Here is a 13,550-nt window from a genome sequence, read left to right as displayed (position 1 = left end):
AAAATTGCTGCAGTAGGTAAGGGTCAGGGAGGCATAGAGGAGGGAGTAACTAACTCAAAGGAGTATTGGAAGGCATTACAGAGGATGTAACACTTGATCTATTTCTTGTTATTGCCGAGATTTCACTGGAGAAGAAGAAATGTACCAATGCAGAGGAAATAGTGTGTGTTATTGTCCTTAGGTGAGAAAGAACATGAAATAATTGGATAACTTCACAGTGAATGTAGCACAGTATGTGCTAAGGAATGGGGGCAATGTGGGCAGGAAACAAGAAGGTGAAATATGTAGTTCAAAATGTAGGTTGGGGCCAGATGAGTTCTCTGGGGAAAAAAAATAAGCAAATAAATATATCAAAGGTATTTCAAATAAGGGGTACTGAAAACATATATGTGTTGGATTTTCTTGGAAAGACCTAGTTTTAAATATATTTTTGTCTTGTCCTCATAAGTTTACTTGCATTTTTCTTAGACTACTTAACCCTACATTTTTATGAGATTACAGTTGTTTTCAGAATGTGATATAATTAGACTTGTGATGTTGAAATTTCTAACTCTGAAATTCTATGATTCTATGTATGACTTTCTTTTGTTCTGTTTATATTTAAAATCCTTGCCTTAAAATATGTGAGCTTGTTTTGTGCATGAACTCAAAGATGTCAATTTCTTATCATTTTCTCCAGAGCCAGTATTAACTCAATATTTTTCTCATAGCACTTCCTTGTTCCTCAGGCTGTAGATGATAGGATTGATCATGGGGGTGACTACCCCATAGAACAGGGTAATCAGCTTCTTCAAAGTCATGTCTTTGGAATTTAGCTTTATGTACATAAAGAGGATTGTCTCATAAAACACAGTCACCACTGTTATGTGGGCTGAGCAGGTGGAGGAGGCCTTTTTCTTCCTTCATCTGAATTGATTCTCAGTACAGCATAGATGATGAAAATATAGGAAACAAATTAGCAGTAATGGAGCAAATGAAAATATTACATTGCCAAACAGTATTATACTCTCATTCAAGAAAATATTTGTGCAGACCAGCTTTATTAAAGTCAGTACTTCACAAAAAATGATTAATGATATTTCTTCCACAAAAGAGCACTCATAATATGAGTACATTTTGTGCCAACCCTTTGAGAAAGTTTAATCCCCAGGAGGTAGCTTCCATCTAAACACAAAGTTTCTAGTTTATGATGATGAATTATCTTAGAAATTTACTGATGGCCATATAGAAACCATATGCCGTCACTGCCAGGAACACACACTCTGTGGACCCCATTACATAAAGAGATAGACATTTAGGTAATACAAGCTACGAATGAGATACTTTTTTTTTTTTAAATAATAGGAAGAGGGGACAAAAGAGGATGTGTACCAGATATCCAGCAAGGAGGGGCTACCAAAAAAAGAAGTCCATGGTGTCCATGGTGTGTGGAGGTGGGATTCTTGGAGGGTTAAGATGACTAAGGTGCTGTTCTCCAGGAGGATTACCAGACACATCACTAAAGACATGACAAAAAGAAATTTTTGTCAATTCCTTGGTCCTCAGAAAGGTCTCTCAGAGTGAACTCAGTTTCAGTTGTCCAATTGGTCCTTTCCATTTTTCTTTTTCATTCTTTAAAGGATCCAAAAGAGGAAATAGCACATGAGTTAAATGAGCAGTTCTATGTTACATCAAGTCAGAGGTAATTGAGGTAGAAGGTCTAACAACTATATGAGCACTAGCTGGAGTAGTGCTAATAGCAGTGAGATCAGCTCATGGGATTCCTCTTCTAGTGCATAAAACAGCTGAGTGACTCTGGTAACTTATTAAAAATGCAGGCTTCTGTATTCCATTTCCTGGGATTGTGATACACAAAGTCTGAGGCAGGGAAGAATGATTTGCATTTTAAAATAAATATCTGGTATGAGATAGGTTAAAAAATAGTAACTAAAATTTCTCTGTCAAAAAAGTAAAAGAATATTTCCATTTTCTTGAAACACTGTTCTGATGTGACTTATTTGAGGACTTCACTTAAGTAATATTGGACATAGGATTTTGAGGACCCCTTGTGTTTTGCAGAGAAGAAAAGAAGAAATGGTTAAAAGAGCTCTGTTCTTGGGAAGGAAGCTTAACCACAGGACCTATTAAGATGTTCAGAAAGCAATTCTTTGTAATCAGGTCAATGAACTTCAGAAACAGTGATGTTGGACATCCAGTTTTAACTACTTTCCTGTCCAGTGCTGGGTTTTTTCCTCCATTATCTTCAGACTTCTGGTCAAAATTCGTTTTACCTAGGTTAGTGATTTTTGTGGTGAACAAATTGTATTCACTATTTGGGTGAAGCAGTTCAAGGAAAGGTGAGCACTGCCTGCAGAAGTAAAAAATGGCTGAGGGCACCTGGAATACACACACACACACACACACACACACACACACACACACACCCCATTACCTCCTAATTGTGTAAATTAGATAGGTGGTGACTGTATGTCAGTTAATCTGGGTATATCTATATATTTAGGTAAATTCTTTGGAGATGCTTATAGTATGGAGTGGGATTGAGTTACAAATTAAGTTGTAGAGTTACAATAAGAAAACTGAATAGCTTGATGACTTATAGGTTTTCATTACATGGTTTCAAACGTCTGAATTTTTTGTGAATTTCAAAATGCCACTCATATTCACATAGCATATGTTTCTGAGTTTCAGAGCCAAATGCAGTAATTATTAGAAAATATTGTACAATAAAACCCTTTTTCTCTTTATTCATTGATTAACAAATTAACAAATTTGATTTGTTAACAAATTAACAAATTTGAATTAAATAATAATATATATAAAATTCTTACAAGAATGCCTAGAAATTTGTGTATTTATTATTATTATTATTATTATTATTAATAACTAAGAGTTATTGTGGCAAAAAGAGGTCTTTCTGCTATATTATTAGTAAGACATAGTAGGATAAACAAGGGTCTGGACAAAAACCATCAGAATATGTTTGGATTAAGGATTCCAGAAATATATGATAATAGATTGCGAATGGGATAAAACACATTCTCAAGACTTCTGATTGGTTATTTGAAATACAGTAATGGATCTAATATAATTAAATCTTTAGGACATTATTCTTGAAGTTTTCAAAAGTTTTTAACATCTTTTCCCTGAAGCGATTTAAAGTTATGGCTTAGAAAATTGCATGAGTCCCTGAGAGGAAGAAATATTTAAATTGACTTCCTGAGCCAAGAGAAGATTCTTTAGAGAATTTCCTGGGTCTTCACAATGGGGCAGTGTTTCCACCTGGGCTTGAAGGGCAAATGAAATATTCCATATTCTCAAATATTCATTTTCCTCTTACTTTTGTACTAGCAGAACCAAAATATACTCCCTTTGTAAACAATCTTATTTGGCTCTAATGAATAGAAGCTTTTAAAACAATTTTGAAATAGTACCTTTGCTATCAGTGTTTTCCAGAAAAGTCCTGTGACATTATGGCTCCTCAGTGTTAACACCTTCAGAAATTTATCAACGCCGTAGAAAATTTTGTGCAGTGGACTGCAAATAGAAGACCAGTGCAACAATCTGCTGTGTGTTGCAACCTAGGAGGCAAGTCGACCTTCCATTTAAGGCAATTGCTGAAAACGTACTAATAACACAAATCCAAGGGGATATCAGTTCAGTGAACTGAGTTGAATATTGAACTGGTGATAGAATATTTCTTATTATGAAGAGTCTATAGAGGATAGGAATTTAAAAAATTCTAAGATGATATTGTCTTTGATATACTGAGAAAAAGGAGAAAAATGAAAAATATGACCCAAAGTGTAATTTGAAACTGGAAGTAATTTGAATATCCAAAAAATATGGATATATAGGTCAAGAATTTATGTTACTGGGAATAAAGTTTTATTTAGCCAGAATATAGATTCCTGGTCCGTGATTCAGTGTAAGTGCCTACATGCCTACTGGTGTCATTTCTTATTGGTCCAATGAGGAAAAATAGGCAGCAGATGTGCACTCTTATCCAGAACATAAAGTAGGCTGGTGTCACCAAAGTTGCGATTCTGTAACAGTTTATCTCATGGCACCAATTCAGTTTTCTTTGGTTTGGTCTACAAATGTTTTTCTAGCACTAATCATGAACAGACAGATGGTCCCTGTCCTGGAGCCTCTCACTGGGGTGCTATTTGGAAAACTTTATTACTTGTTTGAATACATATTTTGGTTTGTGTAAAAGGAAATGAAGAGGAACAATGAGTCCTTAGCTAACAGGAAAGAATTTTGACTTTCATAGTTATGTGTGCATGAATATTTGGGGAATTGTTTTGAGAACTTTTAATTACTTTGTTGTTGTTGTTGATGAATTCCTGTGGTAACTTTAGACATAATATTTGTGACCCAACCCCCCACACTCACATACTCTCATTTAACTTTTAGCTAAATGAATTGAAATAGCCGTTAAAAAAAAATGTCAACCTGTGAGTTCCTTGTTTTATATGGCGTTGGCCTTTGCTATAGTGATATAACACTCTTCATTACAAAGTGAGTAGAGTTTGGCATCAATATCATATCAGGTATGATGAAAATTTGTATGTTGGTTGGGTAAGAAGAAACCAGATAACTGACCAGTTTTGATTGATAAAAATTTAAAAGTATTTTTTTAAGAGTGAAAACTGGGGAAAGAAACGTGGAAGAACTTGAAAAAAATGAAGTCAGTGGAAGATGAAGGAAACCAAAACAGCATTTACCTTATGCCAGATTCTTTATATGCATTTAAAAATGTTTTCTCCCAAGAACACCACAATGAGACTATTAAAATCCCCACGGTATAGGTGAGAATATTGAGATACAAAAGTTAACTAAATTGCCCAAGGTCACACAGCTAGTACCTGGACCTGTTAGCAGAGAGGATATGGATGAAGGACCCTAGCCCTGTGGTCACTGCTGGCCAAAGACAGGCTTAATCCATACAGAAATCATGTCTAGTGTGTGTTCATATGTTCTTCACAAAGACAGAGGCTTGTCATCGAGCCGGTCCACTCAGAAAAGGGTTTCAGTGAGGCCTGAGTGGAGCAGCGTGGACGGAAGCTACAGCTTTTAGTGGGTGTGGGCCCCCAGGTGGGATAAGTTTGGGAACAGTGGAAGCTGGGAAAACAGGAAGCGGAGGCCAGTGTGGCTGTTTCTGCAGCACAAACTTGCCACAGGCCCTCTCACTGGGTAGCGCTTTGAGCTTCTGCCTGTCCACAGTGCAGGCCACGCCACCTCAAAGCCCGTTTCCCTCCAAACTTGATAGCCACCTCCTCCTCTCTGTGGCTGGGCCTCTGGAGGGTGCAGTCGTATACATTGTGATGTAATATTTTCAACATCTTACGACTTCATGCTAGAAGTTTTCTATTGTTTGTAGAACCTTTTTATAGAAATACTAAAGCACACCTGCATGTCAGTAAAAATCTCAACTTCATACCAAAAAATGGATATTCTTTCCAGTAGACAAAGTGACCTTACAGCATAAAACTGCTTCTCGATCATCATGTACTGGGTAATTGGGACTTGAGGGCCTTTATTTATCACCTAGCATTACGAAGGTGAATCTGGGACTCAGAGTAAAAAAAGCATATATCTTTGGGGTATAAAAAAGAGGGAAGAGATATGGGAACGTATGTATATGTATAACTGATTCACTTTGTTATAAAGCAGAAACTAACACACCATTGTAAAGCAATTATACTCCAATAAAGATGTAAAAAAAAATCCACAATCAATAAATGCTGGAGAGGGTGTGGAGAGAAGGGAACCCTTCTACCTTGTTGCTGGGGTTGTAATTCGGTGCAGCCACTATGGAGGACAGTATGGAGATTCCTTAAGAAACTATAAATAGAGCTACCATATGATCCTGCAGTTCCACTCATGGGCATATACCTGGAGAAAAACATGGTCTGGAAAAACATGTCATGGACCCCAATGTTCACTGCAGCGCTGTTTACAATAGCCAAGACATGGAAGCAAGCTGAATGTCCATTGGCAGAAGAATGGATAAAGAAATATGGTACATATATACAATGGAATATTACTCAGCCATTAAAAAGAATGAAATAATGACATTTGCAGCAACATGGATGGACCTAGAGATTGTCATAGTGAGTGAAGTAAGTCAGAGAAAGAGAAATATCATATGATATTGCTTATATGCGGAATCTAAAAAAAAGATACAAATGAACTTATTTACAAAACAGAAACTGACTCACAGACTTAGAAAACGAACTTATGGTTACCAGTGGGGAAGGGTACAGGGGAGGGATAGTTAGGGAGTTTGGGACTTCATGTATACACTGCTATATTTAAAATCAGTAATCAACAAGGACCTACTGTATAGCACAGGGAACTCTGTTCAGTATTCTGTAACAGCCTAATTGGGAAAAGAATTTGAAAATGAATAAATACATGTATACGTATATCTGAAAAAAATAAAATTAAATTTAAAAAATAAATAAAAATACATTTTAGAGGGGAGTTATAGGTCATAAGAAGAGATTAATTGTAGAACCACTGTCCTTAAGTACTCCCACCTCTCAGAATACATGTACATGCAAATCCTTATAACACATGGGTGAAGGATGCAAGTACATCCTTATCTCCTTATTTTTTATTGAAGTATAGTTGGTTTACAATATTTATTAGTTTCAGGTGTACAACATTGTGATTCAATATTTTTTAGATTATACTCCATTTAAAGTTATACATAATAATGGATATATTTCCCTCTTCTGCATAATGTATCCTGTTACTTATTTATTTTATACATAGTAGTTTGTGTCTCTTAATCCCATATCCCTATCTTGCTCCTCCCCACTTCTCTCTCCTCACTGGTGACCACTAGTTTGTTCTCTATATCTGTGAGTCTGTTCTGTTTTGGTACATACATTCATTTGTTTTATTTTTGAGACTCCACATAGAAGTGGTAACATAGAGTATTTTTCTTTCTCTGCCTGACTCATTTCACTGAGCATAATATGCTCTAGGTCCAAATTCTGAAATAGATATTCCAGAAAATATAACACTTAATTGTCTTTGATTAGGTGGCTAAGATACCACCATAGCAGAAATATAATGGGGATGAAGTGACATATACTATTGTCCTTAAGTGTGAAAGAACATGATATATTTGGATAACTACATAGTGAATGCAACAAAGTGTGTGCAAAGGGGGTGGGAGATACATGGGGACGGATAGAAGAAGGAAAAATATGTACCAGCAAAATTAGGTTGGGGCCAGATCAAGTTGTTGGGTAAGACACAAACCAATAATAGAAAAAATGTGAACTCAAATAGTTCTCTCAAAAAGGGGAGTGAAAAATATACGTTTTACTTGTTAAGTAGACATGAGCACTGGATTTTTTTGGAAAAACTTTATTTCCGTATTTTTCTTCTTTCTAAAAGTTTACTGTCACTTCTTAGACTAGTTGTCCCTACATTTTTATAATTTATTTTCATAAAAGATAAAGTTAGATTATTACCTTGAAATTTCTTTCCAACTCTTATCTTTTTTTAAAACATCTTTATTGGAGTATAATTGCTTTACAATGATGTGTTAGTTTCTGCTGTATAACCAAGTGAGTCAGCTATACGTATACATATATCCCCATATCCTCTCCCTCTTGTGTCTCCCTCCCACCTTCCCTATCCCACCCCTCTAGATGGTCACAAAGCACCCAGCTGATCTCCCTGTGCTATGCAGTTGCTTCCCACTAGCTATCTATTTTACACTTGGTAGTGTATATATGTCCATGCCACTCTCTCACTTTGTCACAGCTTCCCCTTCCCCCTCCCTGTGTCCTCAAGTCCATTCTCTACATCTGCGTCTTTATTCCTGTCCTGCCCCTAGGTTCTTCAGAACCTTTTTTTTTTTTAAGATTCCATATATATGTGTTAGTATATGGTATTTGTTTTTCTGACTTCACTCTGTATGATACACTGTAGGTCCATCCACCTCACTACAAATAACTAAATTTCGTTTCTTTTTATGGCTGAGTAATATTCCATTGTATATATGTGCCACATCTTCTTTATCCATTCCTCTGTCGATGGACACTTAGGTTGCTTCCATGTCCTGGCTATTGTAAATAGTGCTGCAATGGACATTGTGGTACCAACTCTTAAATTCTGTGATTTTCCATATAACCTTTATTTCCTTTGTTCTTTTTATATTAAAAACTTTGCCTCCAATATAAGAGCTTATTTTGTGCATAAACTCAAAGATGTAAGTTCCTCATCCTTTCCTCCAGAACCAGTCTAGCTGCCAATTTTCTCATAGCTCCATGCACCTCTGTATTCCTCAGTCATTGAGCTTGATAGGATTGAGCATGAGTGTGACTACTCCATAGAACAGGGCAATCAGTTTGTCAAAGGCAGAGTCTTTGGAATTTGGCTTTATATACATTAAGAGGATTGACCCATAAAACACAGTCACCACTGTTATGTGGGCTGAGCAGGTGGAAAAAGCCTTTTTTCTTCCCCCAGCTGAACTGATTCTTAGTACAGTAGAAAGGATGAAAATGTAGGAGATACCAACAGTAATGGAGCAAACAAAAATATTACATCGCTCAACATTTTAGTAATCACATTCAAGAAAATATCTGTGCAAGCCAGCTTGACAAAAGCCAATATTTCAAAAACAAAATGATTGATGACATTTTTTCCACCGAAGGGCAACCGTATTGCCAGAATTGTTTCTGTCAATGAGTTGAGAAAGCCCAATCCCTAGGAGAGAGCTGCCATCTGAATACAAAGTGCCTTGCTCATGATGATGGTGTATCTCAAAGGGATGCAGATGCCTACATAATAGTTATATGCCATCACTGCTAGGAGCACACACTCTGTAGACCCCATAGTGTAAGAGACAGACATCTGAACAACACATCTAGTGAAGGAGATGGTTTTTTTCTCTGATAGAAAGTGTATCAGCGATGAGGGGATAAAGGAGGATGTGTACCAAATGTCAAGGGAGGAAAGATACCAAGGAAGAAGTACATAGGGGTGTGAAGGCAGGAATTCAGGAGAGTGAGGATGATCAAGGTGCTGTTCCCCAGGAGGATTACCAGGTACCTCACCAAGCACATCACAAAAAGGAGTTTTTCGGCTCTTGGGTGCTCAGAAAGTCCCTGTAGAATGAACTCAATCTCTGTCCAATTGGTCCTTTCCATTTTACTTTTTCATACCTGGAGTAATCCAGAAGAGATGTGGGTTTAAGGAGTCTATGTAGTATTATCATACAAAGTAAGAGATAATTGGAGGTAGGGCAACAAGTGTGTCAGTACTAGCTGGAGTGGGTTTACAACTGAGTTTAGCTTTTCAAATTCCTCTTCTAGCTCATAAGTTAGGGATAGAAGACATGCAATAATTACATTGGTAGTTTATTAAAAATACAGACTCCTGTATTCTATATCCTGAGATTGTGATGCACAAGTTCTGAGTCAGGGAAGAACTATTTGCATTTTAATAAACATTTGTTATTTCTGATTCAGTTGACCCACAGACTTACTTTGAATATCATTATTTTGGAGATATTTGATTTTATACCATGCCAGTCATTAACAATAACATTGGTTTAGGGTTTTACAATTTATGAATAAGCTCACACATATTACTTATTTTATCATCACTATAATTCTTTTTTTTTTTTTTTTTTCCCGTACGCGGGCCTCTCACTGTTGTGGCCTCTCCCGTTGCGGAGCACAGGCTCCGGATGCGCAGGCTCAGCGGCCATGGCTCACGGGCCCAGCCGCTCCGCGGCATATGGGATCCTCCCAGACCGGGGCACGAACCCGTATCCCCTGCATCGGCAGGCGGACTCTCAACCACTGCGCCACCAGGGAGGCCCATCATCACTATAATTCTTTGAGGAAAATAAAGTTAATAGAAGTAAAAGTATTTTAAAACACAATAAGTGGACAAACTACTATTCAAATCTACATTTTCTGATTTACATCCCCCCTTTTTTATTTGCACGGTTATTGCCCTCCCAAAATTATGCAAGTTTTCTAAGGAGTGGGAATAAGGCATCTTTTAAAATAATGCTCTCCAGATGTTTCTATTGTGCAACTTTGGAAGAGAACCACCCATCTAGGGGAGTGTTTCCAAATTTTAGTATACAGATGAGTCACATGGGAAATCTTTGAAAAAGATTCTCATTCAGTGGTTCTGAAGTGAGTTCTAAGATCTGAATTTATTAACATGTCTCCAGATGCTGCTGATGCTACTTGTCTATAAGCACATGAATAGCAAGGCCTTTTAGACCATCTCTCTCTGATACCATTGGAGCATGCCATTGGTGTTTCAGTTGTATGTAGGATTGTAATTGAGTAGCAAACAATGCAAAACTAAACATTTTGGTGAGATTTCGAGGTGAGACTTCTGTGTAAGCGTATATTGCAATTAGCTTTGGGTTCTTTAGATTTTAGAAATACAAACAACCAAATTACACACAGAAGATCTGGCCTTTTATCTGTCCATATGAAAGTCATTCCTCTCCATTTGCTGAATTTGCAATTAGGCTTAATATTTTCCAAGAAAGGAATTTGATATCGGTTCAAGATCTGAGTTGTGTGCCATAGAGTATGGAGAAAATGATTTTAATATGAAAATATTTAAAGAGTAGATATTAGTAGATGACCTTCTTCTTTATAATAAATAAGTAAAAGAGCATAATTTTGAAAACACCTCTTCATCCTCAAAATATTCTATCTAGCTTAAAAAATATCCCTAGAGGAAAAAAATTGATCCAATGGATGGGTTTCTACTTAGGGTTTTAAAACAGTAGCTATGTTTCTGGTATAGGATTGGCCATTTCTCTCTGTGATAGTCATTTGCCAACAGGTTATGCTGCTTTCTGTGAAAACTCCAGTTCACAATGGTGAGACAATTCAATCAGCATAATAGAATATTTATATATCTATTGACTATGGAAAGGAGGACTCTCATCCAATTCAAGCTGTACCCTAATTTGTAGGTATACATTTCAAAGAAGGTAGGGAGTGTTGGGTAGGCTGGGATATACTTTTACTTGGTATTAAGATTGGAATTTGATTGACTGTAGTTGCACATATCAACCTACTCTTTCTCTGGGAATAAAATTCTGATAGAGGCTTTAAAGAAACTTCAGTCATCTGGGGTCTGTATGTACTGAAGTTTTGAGAGTAAAGATGTGAATCAGGTCAAATGCCCCCTCTTTTCTTTTCTAGGAACATCTTCTAAAAGCTGATTTCTCTTTGGAAATTACTTATAGAAAATAATTATGGTGTACACTTGGTATCCTAACAGCCCTTAGATAGTTGCTGCAAAAAATTTCACTTGCAAACTTTTTAAAGAGATACTACCAATCGGCTGTAACGCTTTCAAATGGCGGGGCGGGGGGGCGGGGAGGAAAATGGGTAGTAGAGAGGGAATTGTTTTCATTTTCATTACTCTTGCTATGCTAGTGTACCTTTTAAGAAGCAGTCAACAAACACTCTGTTGAATTGCATTGTGCCTGAAATGTTTTCCCCATTTAGCTTTACTTTCCTAAATGGATTCCCAGAATCTGGGAACAAGGGAATGAAGGTTTTTAAAAGATTTTTGCTAGTTTCTAATAAAATCGCTTTCCATGGTATCTGTATATTGGGTAATTCCATTTTTACTAGATCCTTAGCGTTATTGGAAGTTATCTTTTAAGAGTTTTTCATTCTTGTCTAATGCTAGGAGAATTGTTAAATAATTATAGTACATTCATTTGGTGGGCCATTATGCATCTATTAATATGATATTTGTGAGAAATTTATACTAACCCAAAAATGATAACTTAAATTATTTTAAATGATTAAGTGAAAACAGAAACAAAACAGTTATAACATTGTTTGCAAAACAAAAATCTAAACCAAGATAACCTAGACAGAACAGAAAGACTGGAAATATCCAAAACATTAATGGTTATTTTAGGGACCTTTTTTCTACTTTTCTGAATTACTCAAACTTCTAAAATAAATATGCAGAAAGGAAAATATAATTTAAAAAAACGTTGAAGCAGGTGTCCCAATAATGTTAGGAAAATTAATGCAGAGCAAAAAAATGCTAAAACAATTCAAACAGTGCAGTGATTGTCTTAGGTGTCTAGAGACTACACGTTGAGGCTGAGTTGTACTGGTGTGCTTTGTCCAGTTATGCATAGGAACCCCCTATTTCTGGTAGACCTAGAGCAATTATAATCCCTACTCTGAAAATCTTGCAGGTTAACAGTGTTTATTGTTTTTAGGAGGTAAACCAAGATAAAGAACTTGAGTTCTTAACTTAATCGTATAGTCTCAAAAGAGATAGCAGACCATTCGTGCCTAGAACAGAATTGTCAGTAGAAGGTGAAATTCTTATTTGTTAAGGCTCTGAACTGGCCTGGATCCTAGCTGTCCTCTAATCCCTCTCACCCAACTCCTGTTCTTTTAGAAGTAATCACTCTGTGGTTCAGTGTTGTGGGACTTCATCCAGGCACCATTTTAGTGTTGTAACAGACCTAAAGGAAAGTCTGTGACTTTTTTTTATCCAAGCCAGAAGTCAAGCTGTGTAATTTTCTAGAAAGCCTCTAACTTTCTAGAATTTTTTTTGCTTTGTTTTATTGACTCGGCTACTTAAAGATCTAATATTTAAAGTACTAAGATTTTTCAGTGAAAAACAGATAACCATCTATACTCTAAATTCTCACTAGAGGAAATAATTTTGTTATCCTGTCCAGTTCTTCTAAAAAGATCAGTTAAGACAATTGATATTTTGCCAAGATAAATGGATTTGCCAACTCTCAATTTATAGATTTTATAAACTGTAATCTTCAATTAATATACCACAAGGAAAGATGTATTATTTTAGCTCACAAATAGAAGAGTAAGTGAAAACATGTGAGGTCCTAGTCTGTATTAGGCACTTCATGTAATTTTTATCATTTAACTTTCAGAATAATCCAAGTATTATTATGAATTTTTTAACAATGAAGAATTTATTTTGAGATTTTAAAGGTCAAGTACAACTTTCAATATCTTATAGTTGGTAAATACCAGAACTATTATTTGAACCCTTATCCTTATGATCCCCAAGCCCCCATTTTTACCACTAAGTCACAATGTTTACTTGTTTATAAATTTTTAAATAAAAATCACAATTTAATATGATGCACTCAAGGACCCATATGATAATTTAATACACATTAAATATGTATTTGCCTCTTTTGAAAACATTGAAGACATTCATTGACTTCCACTTATGAAAACATTATCCCAATAATGAATTCAAATGAAAAACATGCCCAAAATTTCTTTCAGATTTAGTGTAGAGAATTAAGATCTAGATTGTGGAATTTGATTAGTTATATAAATGAGAGCTCAAAATTTTTTAATATATTTTCTTTTGCTTTGGCCTTCTAGGGCTCAGACTAACACTCATAATTAATTCTGCCCTCTGTTACATACTTTTTGTTTCTAATCCTATTTTTACCATAAACATGTTTATCTAATGTATCCTCAATCTCTTACTGAGCATAGTTTATGTGTGAATAATGT

The 13,550-nt window shown here is 35.9% G+C and overlaps 2 pseudogenes; both read right to left on the bottom strand.

Moving 5' to 3' along the window:
• Window positions 1-704: 704 nt before the first annotated feature.
• LOC132491610 (olfactory receptor 13D1-like) lies at window positions 705-1,597 on the bottom strand (annotated as a pseudogene).
• Window positions 1,598-8,228: 6,631 nt separating this feature from the next.
• On the bottom strand, window positions 8,229-9,179 carry LOC132492068 (olfactory receptor 13C7-like; annotated as a pseudogene).
• Between the last annotated feature and the right edge of the window lie 4,371 nt (window positions 9,180-13,550).

The sequence above is a fragment of the Mesoplodon densirostris genome, chromosome 6 (genome assembly GCF_025265405.1).
Source record: "Mesoplodon densirostris isolate mMesDen1 chromosome 6, mMesDen1 primary haplotype, whole genome shotgun sequence".
In the NCBI taxonomy this organism is placed as follows: domain Eukaryota; kingdom Metazoa; phylum Chordata; class Mammalia; order Artiodactyla; family Ziphiidae; genus Mesoplodon; species Mesoplodon densirostris.
The sequence above is the reverse complement of the archived record's forward strand: the minus strand, read 5'-3'. Positions and strand labels throughout refer to the sequence as shown.